The sequence below is a fragment of the Oncorhynchus mykiss genome, chromosome 12 (genome assembly GCF_013265735.2).
Source record: "Oncorhynchus mykiss isolate Arlee chromosome 12, USDA_OmykA_1.1, whole genome shotgun sequence".
Taxonomy (NCBI): Eukaryota; Metazoa; Chordata; class Actinopteri; order Salmoniformes; family Salmonidae; genus Oncorhynchus; species Oncorhynchus mykiss.
In genome coordinates this window covers 80,643,171-80,656,660 of record NC_048576.1, presented here as the reverse complement: position 1 = coordinate 80,656,660, position 13,490 = coordinate 80,643,171, and the positions used below count along the sequence as shown (strand labels likewise).

Below are 13,490 nucleotides of genomic sequence, written 5' to 3'. Positions count from 1 at the left end.
CAGCAGCTGTGGAGTATCTGTATCTGATCAGTTAATGAGTGGATCAGACTGATCAGTTAATGGAGTTAATGAGTTGATCAGACTTATCAGTTAATGGAGTTCATGAGTTGATCAGCCTGCAGATCATAATAGTCCCCTTTCAGATTGCTCAACTTTCAAATACACTTCATATACTGTACCTTTGATTACTATTGTAAAGTGTACTGTATATACATATAGGTACATCACGTTTGTGTGTGTGTGTGCGTGTGTGTGTGCGTGTGTGCATGCATTCGCGTGCGGAGGAGGCCTTCTCGTCAGGCAGGCCCTATTACTGTACATTTTGAAGTGAAAGACGACAGGTTTGAAAGGCTTGCTTATTGTCATCGACATCTTGTACTAGAAAAGCTTTTCACACCAGAACGTGATTGATGCAGCTACGCTAAGCTCAGTAAGTAAGCACCCTCTTGTGGAAGATAACGGAGAAACAAGCAGTGTGATGCTTTCACTCACACAGAATGAAAAGGAATAGCCTTTAGAAGATTTGATTTGACCATTTAAAATCCATAAAATGTTACACCAAGCAACAGATACATAAATAAACACAGTATCTGACATCTCAGTTCAAGATCTGTAATTCTTCAAACTGAATTACGTTTGTCACCCCAAAGCACAATATTCAGTGTCCAACAACTTGAACTACACTGTCTTATTTGATCGTTCTCAGTTTAGGTATGTATTCATTCATTTGTTATCCCATACATTCATTGTGTAAGGACACCTTGTGTGTGGATATTAAGTTCAAAGCCCTTGCAGACTAGGCTATCCTGCTGTCCATGACATATCAAATGTTCAATCAAAGTGAAATACAAATCCTGCTTCGTTCATTTCTAGTTGGCATACACTTGGATGTCACTATGTGAGTACACTGTCCTATCGCTCACCTTGCTGTGACATTGCACTCTACAGTCACATGGAATAATAACGTTCTGATGAAGCCTTGTCTTAAAGGGATACTTCGGGACTTCCCCAGAGTGAGATGAACTTGTCTTAAAGGGATACTTCGGGACTTCCCCAGAGTGAGATGAACTTGTCTTAAAGGGATACTTCGGGACTTCCCCAGAGTGAGATGAACTTGTCTTAAAGGGATACTTCGGGACTTCCCCAGAGTGAGATGAACTTGTCTTAAAAGGATTCTTTGGGACTTCCCCAGAGTGAGATGAACTTGTCTTAAAGGGATACTTCGGGACTTCCCCAGAGTGAGATGAACTTGTCTTAAAAGGATTCTTTGGGACTTCCCCAGAGTGAGATGAACTTGTGGATACCATATTTATGTCTCTGCGTGCAGTTTGAATGAAGTTGCTAACAAGCGCAAATGCCAACTAGCGTTAGCTCAATGAATAGCAGTCTATGAATATCTGCTAGCATGCTAGTAGATACCCATAGACTTCCAGTCAGTGGCGGCAGGTAGCCTAGTGGTTAGAGCTTTGGGCCAGTAACGGAAAGGTTGCTGGATCGAATCCCTGAGCTGACAAGGTAAAAATCTGTTGTTCTCCCCCTGAGCAAGGCAGTTTACCCACTGTGCCATGGATGTTGATTATGGCATCCACAAATTCATTTGACTCTGGGGAAGTAGATAAAAGGCCAAAATCCTGAAGTATCCCTTTAACAATGATCCAAAATGTCACATGAAAATGATTAACTTTACTTCTTTGTGAATATTATGGTCAGTAGAGTGGACATATAAGTTATGCCGGTTAATTCTGCCATTCTGATGAACAGGAGAAGAACAGGAGAAGAACAGGGTTCATACTGTAACTGCTGTTTGGACTGTGGCCATGTACTTATTGTTAAAACAGCTGTATCCAAGTCCAGGGCTTTGTACTCCAGTATTTCCATCCCAATTAACCTGAATTATCCGTTAAAAAGAAGGGAAACAATCCTCTTCAAATCATACTGAACGTGTCTGAGAAATCATGTTACTTTTCTACAATCACTGAAATAGCAACCGCACTAAGACAGTCATTAAACAAGCTGCTGGTTGTCAGATATCTCTGTTATATCACATTCCCCGGGGTAGAGGAAAAAGGGACAAATCTATTAGCCCACAATTTATATAGTTTGCTCATACTGTAACTACGGTACGTAAAGTTGTCTTTGGCCAATGTTAAGTCTGATATGGAATATTTAGTAGAGTACCCCTACTTTATTTTAAATGTAGCCGAGTCTATGGAATTGGATCTTGATTAATGTAACAACCTGGATGAATGAATAGTGAGTGTGTCCAAAATGCCTACTAAGCACAACTCATATTTATAGCTTTGGGGTCAAATGCTCTTCTCAACAACAGCAGATGAATGCTTTGGCAGATAATACTGGTGCAAATTCTCACCAAGGACAATGGCCCAGTATAAAAGAGGCTTCTGCAGCAGGCTATGCTCGCCCCCTTAGCATCAGCAACAAGGTATGTCTCCCCCCATGCTTGACAAGAATAGCTGAATTCTTATAACTTCATGTTAAAAAGCAGATTTCCATGTTATATGGTTGCATTCTCAGACAGGCTTCTGGACCGTTGAAATGCACAGCTTTTTTGGTGTCAAGGGATTCAGTGATTGCAGTAAGCTGCAGGAAGTAGGTAGGTAGATTGACAAGAAATGGGCTTTGACTGGTGATGTACATGAATGGGCTTTGACTGGTGATGTACATGAATGGGCTTTGACTGGTGATGTACAGGAATGGGCTTTGACTGGTGATGTACAGAAATGGGCTTTGACTCGTGTTGTACAGGAATGGGCTTTGACTGGTGATGTACAGGAATGGGCTTTGACTGGTGATGTACAGGAATGGGCTTTGACTGGTGATGTACAGGAATGGGCTTTGACTCGTGTTATACAGGAATGGGCTTTGACCGGTGATGTACAGGAATGGGCTTTGACTCGTGTTATACAGGAATGGGCTTTGACTGGTGATGTACAGGAATGGGCTTTGACCGGTGCTGTACAGGAATGGGCTTTGACTGGTGATGTACAGAAATGGGCTTTGACTGGTGATGTACAGGAATGGGCTTTGACCGGTGCTGTACAGGAATGGGCTTTGACTGGTGATGTACAGGAATGGGCTTTGACAGGTGCTGTACAGGAATGGGCTTTGACTGGTGATGTACAGGAATGGGCTTTGAATGTTGATGTACAGGAATGGGCTTTGACTCGTGTTATACAGGAATGGGCTTTGACTGGTGATGTACAGGAATGGGCTTTGACTGGTGATGTACAGGAATGGGCTTTGACTCGTGTTATACAGGAATGGGCTTTGACTGGTGATGTACAGGAATGGGCTTTGACTGGTGATGTACAGGAATGGGCTTTGACCGGTGCTGTACAGGAATGGGCTTTGACTGGTGATGTACAGGAATGGGCTTTGACCGGTGCTGTACAGGAATGGGCTTTGACTGGTGATGTACAGGAATGGGCTTTGACTGGTGATGTACATGAATGGGCTTTGACTGGTGCTGTACAGGAATGGGCTTTGACTCGTGCTGTACAGAAATGGGCTTTAACTAGTGCTGTACAGAAATGGGATTTGACTGGTGATGTACATGAAAGGGCTTTGACTGGTGATGTACAGAAATGGGCTTTGACTCGTGCTGTACAGGAATGGGCTTTGACTGGTGATGTACAGGAAAGGGCTTTGACAGGTGCTGTACAGGAATGGATGTCAGATACATTTCCTTTCTTGTGGCAGGGAACCCTGGAGGATCAAATCATCCAGGCCAACCCTCTGCTGGAGGCTTTTGGGAATGCCAAGACAGTGAGGAACGACAACTCCTCTCGCTTTGTGAGTGAAAACAGAATCCAACAGAATTGTTTTTTATGCAGAAACGTAGCAATAAGAGCTGAACAACGTTAAACTTACAGTAAGACATTTTTTTTTTCTCAAAAAGGGCAAATTCATTAGAATACACTTTGGTACAACGGGTAAACTGGCCTCAGCAGATATTGAAGTGTGTAAGTACAACATTTGTTTTGTTGCTAAAATGCATTTCCAGACTTTATCCATATACTGTGATGTTGAATTAATTCTGCTTTGTTAATGAAAGATCTGCTGGAAAAATGTAGTGACATTTCAATTGGGTGCTGAGAGGAGCTACCATATATTCTACCAGCTTACCTGCAACAAGCCAGAGCTTATTGGTACGTAGAATCTTGACATACTGCAGTATCTCTCTTACTAAGACTCTCTCTCTCTCACACACACACACACACACACACACACACACACACACACTAGCAAATAATATGTGACCCCCATCATATGTGACCCCCATCAAATGTGACCCCCATCATATGTTAGCATGTCTTATCATCAGGTGAATAATAACTCCAAACACATTTTCACTAAGAGCAGCTTTTATATACAGTATATATATTTCCACGCTACAAGGTTTGAATAATACTGTGAAATTGTGAAACTTATGATAATGTCCTTTAAGTGTAAAAATGTCAGCCTGTTTTGGTGGTATGGAGTTTTGGCCTTCCATGGCAACATCACTCCATGGTGACATAATTTATTCATTAATAAACCAATAAGAAAGAGAGTTCCAAACCTCTCTGCCTGTAACGGCTTTCTTCCTGGGAAGGAGAGGCGGACCAAAACGCAACGTGGTTAGGGTTAAACATCTTTAATCAAGACGAATACCGCGAAACCACTACAAATGTACAAAACAATAAATGTGAAAACCGAAACAGTCCTGTGTGGTGAAACAAACACAGAAACGGAAATAATCACCCACAAAACCCAACACAAAACAGGCTACCAAAATATGGTTCCCAATCAGAGACAATGACCAACACCTGCCTCTGATTGAGAACCATATCAGGCCAAACACAGAAACACAGAAACTAGACACACAACATAGAATGCCCACCCTGCTCACGTCCTGACCAACACTAAAACAAGGAAAACACACAAGAACTATGGTCAGAAAGTGACACTGCCAATAACAGCAAATGTTCCATTTTCCCCTCCCCACAGACCTCTCCCAGACAGTCCTAGCAAAGAATTCTTGCTTGAGAAATTGCTCTTTGCTAAGAAGCTACTTTTGTTTCTTTTTGACCATTTGAATTGAAAACAAATAACGGTAAGGTACTTAATTACACAGAAATGATTTGATATTGAGATAAAATGCACTGGTACAGTGTCCTGTTTGTGGGTGCTTTTCAAAGTCTACGTATGTCAGATACTCCAGTTAGTGTAACTGGCTCCGGGTGAGTGTAATTTGCTCAGTATTAGGAGTTGAGAAATAAAGTTAGAACAAAGATATTGTCCTCTTTTCTACTGAAGGTACTGTATGTCATTGTAAACTTGTCTATTCTGTTGCTGCTAGCGATATTCATAAAAACATTGGGATAAATGTACTTTTAAAAAATGTTTTCAATTGGGGACCCCAGTCTAATTTAGTTTCCCCTTTCAGATATGCTTCTCATCACCACAAACTCCTATGACTTTGCCTTTATAAGTCAAGGAGAGATCACTGTGAAGAGCATAGACGATGCAGATGAATTGATAGCTACAGATGTGAGTTGAGTTAAGGTGATCAAATATGCATGGTTTCTTTTCAAATAGCTTTCATTTGATGTCCCTCTTATATGGCACAGGAAGCTATTGATATCCTGGGTTTTACTGCTGATGGAAAAAGTGGGCATCTAAAAGCTGACTGGAGCCATAATGCATCATGGGAACACGAAGTTCAAGCAGAAGCAGCGTGAGGAACAGGCAGAACCTGATGGCACCGAGGGTGAGGGGGAACACTCTAAAAACCCTTCATCACATGATTGTGTATATCATAACTGAATAAAACACAATTAATCAGGTAGTCATCAATCTTTGTCATAGAGAACAGGTATTAACAAAACAAAAGTTGTAATGTCATAAATTGACAGTTGTCTGCTCTGTTTGTAAAGTATTGTTGTGTTCCCAACACAGAAGCTGATAAAGCAGCATACCTGATGGGCTTGAACTCTGCTGACCTGCTCAAAAATCTCTGTTATCCCAGAGTAAAGGTTGGGAATGATATGTATGTCACCAAAGGACAAACCATTCAGCAAGTAAGGCAGTAAGACATGGACAATATGTGTCTTTAGACTAAGTCATGGTCAACTAAGGGGATATTTTCTATACATTATAGGTGTATAACTCCATTGGAGCCCTTGCCAAATCAGTCTATGAGAAGATGTTCTGTTGGATGGTCTTAAGGATCAACCAACAACTGGATACAAAGCAGGCCAGACAACATTTCATTGGTGTTCTGGATATTGCTGGATTTGAGATCTTTGAAGTATGGTGTCATGTATTGTCATGTTGTGTCTTGTTTCTGTCCTTTCCCTTCACCCTGTCTCCCTCTGCTGGTCGTTATTAGGTTACCTTTTCTCCCCCTCTTTCCCCCAGCTGTTCCTTGTCTCCTCCTAACTACCTCGTCACCCCTTTTCCCACCTGTTCCCTTTTTCCCTCTGATTAGTCCTCTATATCTCTCTCTGTTTTTGTTCCTTTCTTTGTCGGATTCTTGTTTGTGTTTTTCATGCCTGAACCAGACTATCGTCATGTTTGCTGCAACCTTGTCCTGTCCTGTCGGAATCTGCCGGTCCATCTGAGCCTACCTATATTTTGTTATTAAAGAAGTTCTGTTTACGTTAATTCGCTTTTGGGTCCTCATTCACGCACCGTAACATATGGTTCCAACATATTGATATCTTTCATGACTAATGTTTTGTGAAATGAAACAAGCACACATTGATCCTCAGGCATTCATTTACATGATACTTTCATATTCCCTCAGTACAACACACTGGAACAGCTCTGCATCAACTTCACTAATGAGAAACTGCAACAGTTTTTCAATCATCACATGTTTGTGTTGGAACAAGAGGAATACAAGAAGGAAGGAATAGACTGGGAGTCCATTGACTTTGGTATGGACTTGTGTCACGCCCTGACCTTAGAGAGCCTTTTAATGTCTCTATTTAGTTTGGTCAGGGTGTGATTTGGGGTGGGCATTCTATGTTTTTGTTATCTATGATTTAGTTTTTCTATGTTTTGGCCGGGTATGGTTCTCAATCAGGGACAGCTGTCTATCGTTGTCTCTGATTGGGAACCATACTTAGGTAGCTCTTTTAAAAATATATATATATATATATTTTTTACCTTCTTTCATGGAGGGAAGTTAACTTTGTTTGTGGCACATTGCACTTAAGCGTCACGGTTGGATTGTTTGTTGTTTTTGTCGGCGTCATCATATAAAAAGGAATATGTACGCTCACCACGCTGCGCTTTGGTCTACTTCATTCAATGGCCGTGACAACTTGGCTCCCTGAATTGAACTTATTGAGAAGGTATTGTCAAAAACCATATACATTGATTTAATCATGTTGAATGCCCTGCATTTGACTAGTTATTCTCGGCAATCTAAAATCAAATCTAGAGTCGGCTTTCTATTTCGCAACAAAGCCTCCTTCACTCACGCCGCCAAACTTACCCTAGTAAAACTGACTATCCTACCGATCCTCGACTTCGGCGATGTGATCTACAAAATAGCTTCCAATACTCTAATCAGCAAACTGGATGCAGTTTATCACAGTGCCATCCGTTTTGTTACTAAAGCACCTTATACCACCCACCACTGCGACCTGTATGCTCTAGTCGGCTGGCCCTCGCTACATGTTCGTCGCCAGACCCACTGGCTCCAGGTCATCTAGGTCATGCTAAGTAAAGCTCCGCCTTATCTCAGTTCACTGGTCACGATGGCAACACCCACCCGTAGCACGCGCTCCAGCAGGTGTATCTCACTGATCATCCCTAAAGCCAACACCTCATTTGGCCGCCTTTCGTTCCAGTTCTCTGCTGCCTGTGACTGGAACGAATTGCAAAAATCGCTGAAGTTGGAGACTTTTATCTCCCTCACCAACTTCAAACATCTGCTATCTGAGCAGCTAACCGATCGCTGCAGCTGTGCATAGCCTATCGGTAAATAGCCCACCCAATTGACCTACCTCATCCCCATACTGTTTATATTTATTTATATAATATTTATTATTTATTTTGTCCATCCTTGAAGAGGAGTCTATGTTCCCTATGTCAACAGACCCTTCTTTCAAGAACAAACTCTATGACCAGCATCTTGGACAGAACCAAGCTTTCCAAAAGCCAAAGATTGTCAAAGGCAAACCTGAGGCCCACTTCTCCCTGGTGCACTATGCTATGCTGGTACTGTGGACTACAGTATCACTGGCTGGCTAGAGGAGAACAAGGACCCGTTGAATGAGTGTTCTGCAGCTGTACTAGAAGTCATCTGTCAAAATACTGTATGCTTTATGCAACCTTCTCTGCAACAGATGGTAACCATGCATTTTCTGTTTATATTACCTGATCAAATTAGATCAACTGACTATGAAGACCATCTTAATTCATCTCACATAGCTAAAATAACAGGCCATGCAGTACTGATAATTATTTCAACATTGTTTCTTCAGAGCCTGTGGCAGGTGGTGCGGCCAAGAAAGTTGCTAAGAACGGAGCATCGTTCCAAACAGGTTCCGCTCTGTTCAGAGTAAGGTGTTGATCAATGTGTAGTGCTGTATAGACAAAATAAGATATCATTCTCTCCCCACATGAGCTATTGTATATAGTCTATATACCTACACTTCCTGATACATTCTTACATTACATATTTTCAGGAGAACCTTGGCAAGCTCATGACAAACTTGAGAACAACCCATCCTCACTTTGTGCAGTGTTTGATTCCAAATGAGACCAAAACACCAGGTACTCAGGATAATCTGCTCAATATCAACTCCATTGAACCACTTGGTCATCCACCAGCTGCGCTGCAATGGTGTTGGAGGGGATCAGAATCTGCAGGAAGGGATTCCCAAGCAGAATCATTTATGGGGACTTCAAGCAGAGGCAAATTGGGGGACACATGTTAATGTAACAGAGTTAAGAATGTGCCTTAAGCTCACTCCACAGCTGGCTTGAAATGTCGCCGATGGAGCTATTCAATTTCTACCTTTTGTATAGCTCAAATGGTTGGTAAGTTGTCAAGGAGGGACGGCTGTGTGTTTGTGAGCAGAGGATCACTGGTTCAAGCTCTGTATAGGGACAGTGAGGAAGCTAAACTGTTAGCAGCACTCGGAGGTCGGTTTCATTAGGGACTTCTTGGTATACGGGTTCTAGTGTATTCAGTACTAATGCTTGGTCCCATGTTTCAGGTACAGGATCCTGAATGCCAGTGCTATCCCAGGTGGACAGTTCATGGACAACAAGAAGGCTGCGGAGAAACTGCTAGGCTCCATTGATGTGGATCATACTCAGTACAAGTTCGGCCACACCAAGGTGCACTTTTCACACTGTAATAGTAATGCACAAACCCTATATTGATAGTAAACCAAACTCCTCTTTTTCAGTTTTTTTTTAAAGCTGGTCTCCTGGGTGCTCTGGAGGGGATGAGAGATGAGCGCCTAGCCCATGTTGTGACATCCACTCAGGCACTGTGTCGAGGATATGTTGACAGACTGGAGTACCAGAACATGATGGCCAGAAGGTATGGAAACATGGCTATTTTGCAATATCAACACTGAACTCTGGAATATCATTTAAGTCAATTTTGAATGAAAACTAACAGAATAATCTTGACTTGACTTTGATAGGGAGTCCATTTATACGATACAATATAATTTCCGCTCATTCATGAACGTGAAACACTGGCCATGGATGAAACTGTATTTCAACCTCAAGCCTCTTCTGAAGAGTGCAGAATTGGAAAAGAGATGGCCCAAATAAAGATGGATTTCACGAAGTACAACGAGGATCTGGCCAAATCAGAAAGAAGCTTGAGAAGATCTCCATTGTCCAAGAGAAGAATGACCTTCTCCTTCAAGTTCAGGGTGTAAGTACTCCCAAAATAGTTGAATAAATGGTGAAATACATCTGCAATTAACATAACACTTCAGTAGTTATTACATCAACAAAATGTTATTATTTCTGACTTAGGAATCCGATCATCTGCTGGATTCTGAAGAGAGATGTGAGGTCCTAATCAAAAGCAAGATCCAGATGGAACACAAACGTAGAGGTAACAGACTAGAGGATGAGGAGGATGGGAATGCTGAGCTGACTGCAAAGAGGAAGCTGGAGGATGAGTGCTCAAGATAGACATGGATGACTTAGAACTCACCTTAGCCAAAGTGGAGAAGGAGAAACATGCCATAGAGAACAAGGTAATCCACCTACTCCCATTAGGCTTTCTCAGGGTTTAAACCATTTAAACAGTTTCAAAACACTTCATTATTATTTCAGGTGAAAAATCTTAAAGAAGAGATCATGTCCCAAGGTGAGAATGTTGCTAAACTGACCAAAGAGAACCCTCCAAGAGGTCCACCAACAAACACTAGGTGACCTGCAATCAGAGGAGGACAAAGTCAACACTCTGAACAAAGCCAAATCCAAGCTGGAACAGCAAGTTGATGATGTTAGTTTATTAAATGAACATGGGTGTGATGATGTGTGAAATGTAAAATAAGGTACATGTACAGTACTCTGTATTTTATTTGTATGAATGTAGCTTTAAGGTTCCCTGGAACAAGAGAAAGCTGGAGGGTGACCTGAAGCTGTCTCAGGAGACCTTAATGGACCTGGAGAATGAGAAGCAGCAGCTGAATGTGAAGCTCAAGCAGTATGATTACTTTCCCCCCAAAACACATGCACAAAACAGGATTAAACTTTTAACATAAAACTACACCAATGTTGTAGGAACCTCACAGTACTTTGACATTAAACAATGTTGCAATGAACAGGAAAGACTGAGGTGTCACAGCTGCTGGGTAAGGTTGAGGAGGAACAGTCTCTTTCTGCACAACTTCAGAAGAAAATCAAAGCTTCAGGTGAAGAATCTTACTGTATTTGTCTAATGGGTTAATTAACTTGAGGATCTGTTATGGATAAATGCACTATGGGTGTGCTAGGCAAACTGGATAGTAGTTTGTCAACCTGTAGGTTTGTATTGAGGAACTTGAGGAGGAAACTGAGGCTGATCATGCTGTTCGGGCCAAGCTAGAGAAGCAGAGGGCTGACCTCTCCAGGGAACTTGAGGAGATCAGTGAGAACCTTGAGGAGGCTGGTGGAGCCACTGCTACTCAGGTTGAGATGAACAAGAAGCGTGAGGCTGAGTTTCTGCTGTTTCTGCTGCTGCGTTTCTGCTGCTGAGTCTGAAACTGCGTTGAGACCTGGAGGAGTCCTCTCTACAGCATGAAGCTACCTCTTCTACTCTGTAAAAAACATGCAGACTGTGTGGCAACTGGGTGAGCAGATTGACAACCTCCAGAGAGTTAAGCAGTGAGCTTAAGTGGAGGTGGATGACCTGTCAAGCAACATGCAGGCTATTGCTAAAGCAAAGGTAAGTTAACAAATATTTGTTCATGCTTGTTTTTGGTTTTGAAATATGTGTTGAAATAGCTACAGCTTTTTAATTTGTGAAATCTACAATTTTGCTGATCAATTTGGAAAAACTGTGAAGTTCTCTTGAAGATCATCTGAGTGAAGTGAATACTAAAGAGGAAGAACATCAGAGATCAATGACCTTTCGAGCCAGAAGGCTCGACTCCAGACAGAAAATGGTGACAACTTCACGTCCAAATAGCCAAAGCCAAAATATTCACATCTACATATTTCTGAACTTCTATTTTGATCATTTTCAGGGGAGATGTCACGACAGCTTGAGGAGAAGGATTCCTTAATGTCAAACCTAACTCATGGCAAACAAGCCTAAGTCCAACAAATTGAAGAGCTGAAAAGGCAGAATGAGGAGGATGTTAAGGTCAACATAATATATGCTACTAAAATGTTATGTTTGTGAATAAAAAGCCTCTGACATTTGCTTTCCATATTAGGCTACGAATGCCCTGGCCCAAAGTTTACAATCAACCCATGACTCTGACCTGATCCGGGAGCTGTATGAGGAGGAGCAGGAGTCCAAGGCTGAGCTGCAGCAGAGCATGTCCAAGGCCAACAGTGAGGTATGTATGAGACTGATGTATGAGTATGAAGTATGAGACTGAGACTGATGCCATCCAGTGCACTGAGGAACTTGAACAGGCCAAGTAAGATCAAACATAACTGAGCTATTTCCTCCATGTGATCGCTTCAACCAAAGGGAAAGGTATTATGGAATTCCATGTTTCCCACCACAGGAAGTAGTTAGCCCTACGTCTTCAGGAAGCAGAGGAAGCTGTTGAGGCAACCAACTCCAAGTGCTCCTCATTGGAGAAGACCAAGGGGAGGTGGAGTATCTGATGGATATTGAAAGCCAACTCTGCTGCTGTCTCTTTGGACAAGAAGCAAAGAAATGTTGATAAGGTGCAAGATAGCATACCTACTATTTTAGAAATAAATGTTCATGATGCTTTAACGTGTTTATTTATATGACAAATATAGCCTGTCTATAATAAGTACTATTTTGTAATTTGCAGAGTGGAAGTCAGAGTCAGGCAGAGCTGGAGGCATTGTTGAAAGAGGTTCGCTTCATGGGCACTAAACTTCAAATGAAGAATCTCTACACAATTTCGAAACGCGAAAACAAAAACCTGCAACGTATGTCAAGGTTCTTTATTAAGTAAATGCGCTCATGCCACACTATCTTTAAGTATAGAAACAATTATGCTTACTGAAAATGTTTTTCTTTTCTAGAGGAAATGATGGATCTTACTGGACAGCTAGGGGAAACAGGAAAAACCATGAGCTTGAAAAGTCAAAGAAAGTCTGAACAGGAGAAGACAGAGGTTCAGACTGCCCTGGAGGAGGCAGAGGTAATAGTAAAGATGGGTACCTCATATTTATCCTAATTCCCAACTACAATACCTTCCTGTCTATTCTGACTGTACATTATCCCATTCAGGCATCTCTGGAGCATAAGGAATGTGAGCTCCGTGTACAACTGGAGGGCAGGGTATGTAGCAAAGGTAATTATAATACTGTATTGCATACTGATTTAGAAACTTCTCTATCTAGGTCCGTGATCTGGAAAATGAGCTTGAGACTGAGCAAAAGCAGGGGGTTGATGCTATCAATGGAGTTCTTAAATATGAGAGGAGGGAGAAAGAGCTCACCAATCAGGTAAGAAATAAGAACGTATTAATGTACCGTATAATCAAGAGGTAAAGTCATATTGTCACCAACATTTTAACAGATGTATTTATTTTCCATTCATGGGCATAGCCCTAGTTTCAAATTAAATTGCAATCCACTTATCACATTGTCCTGAACCGTTTGTGAAAAATAAACTTGCACCTGTGATTTCATACAGACTGAGGAAGGCAAGAAGAATGTTACTAGACTTCAGGATTTGGTGGATAAATTACAGATCAAAGTGAAGGCCTACAAAAGACAGGCTGAGGAAGCTGTAAGCAAACCATATACCAAGGACCATTCTCCACAAAATGTTGAGTATTAAAGTGAAGGTTGGGCTC

At 41.7% G+C, this 13,490-nt stretch overlaps 1 pseudogene; it reads left to right on the top strand.

Annotated features, from left to right (window-relative positions):
* The first annotated feature begins 3,690 nt into the window (after positions 1–3,690).
* Positions 3,691–13,474, top strand: LOC110538988 (annotated as a pseudogene).
* The last annotated feature ends 16 nt before the right edge of the window (positions 13,475–13,490 follow it).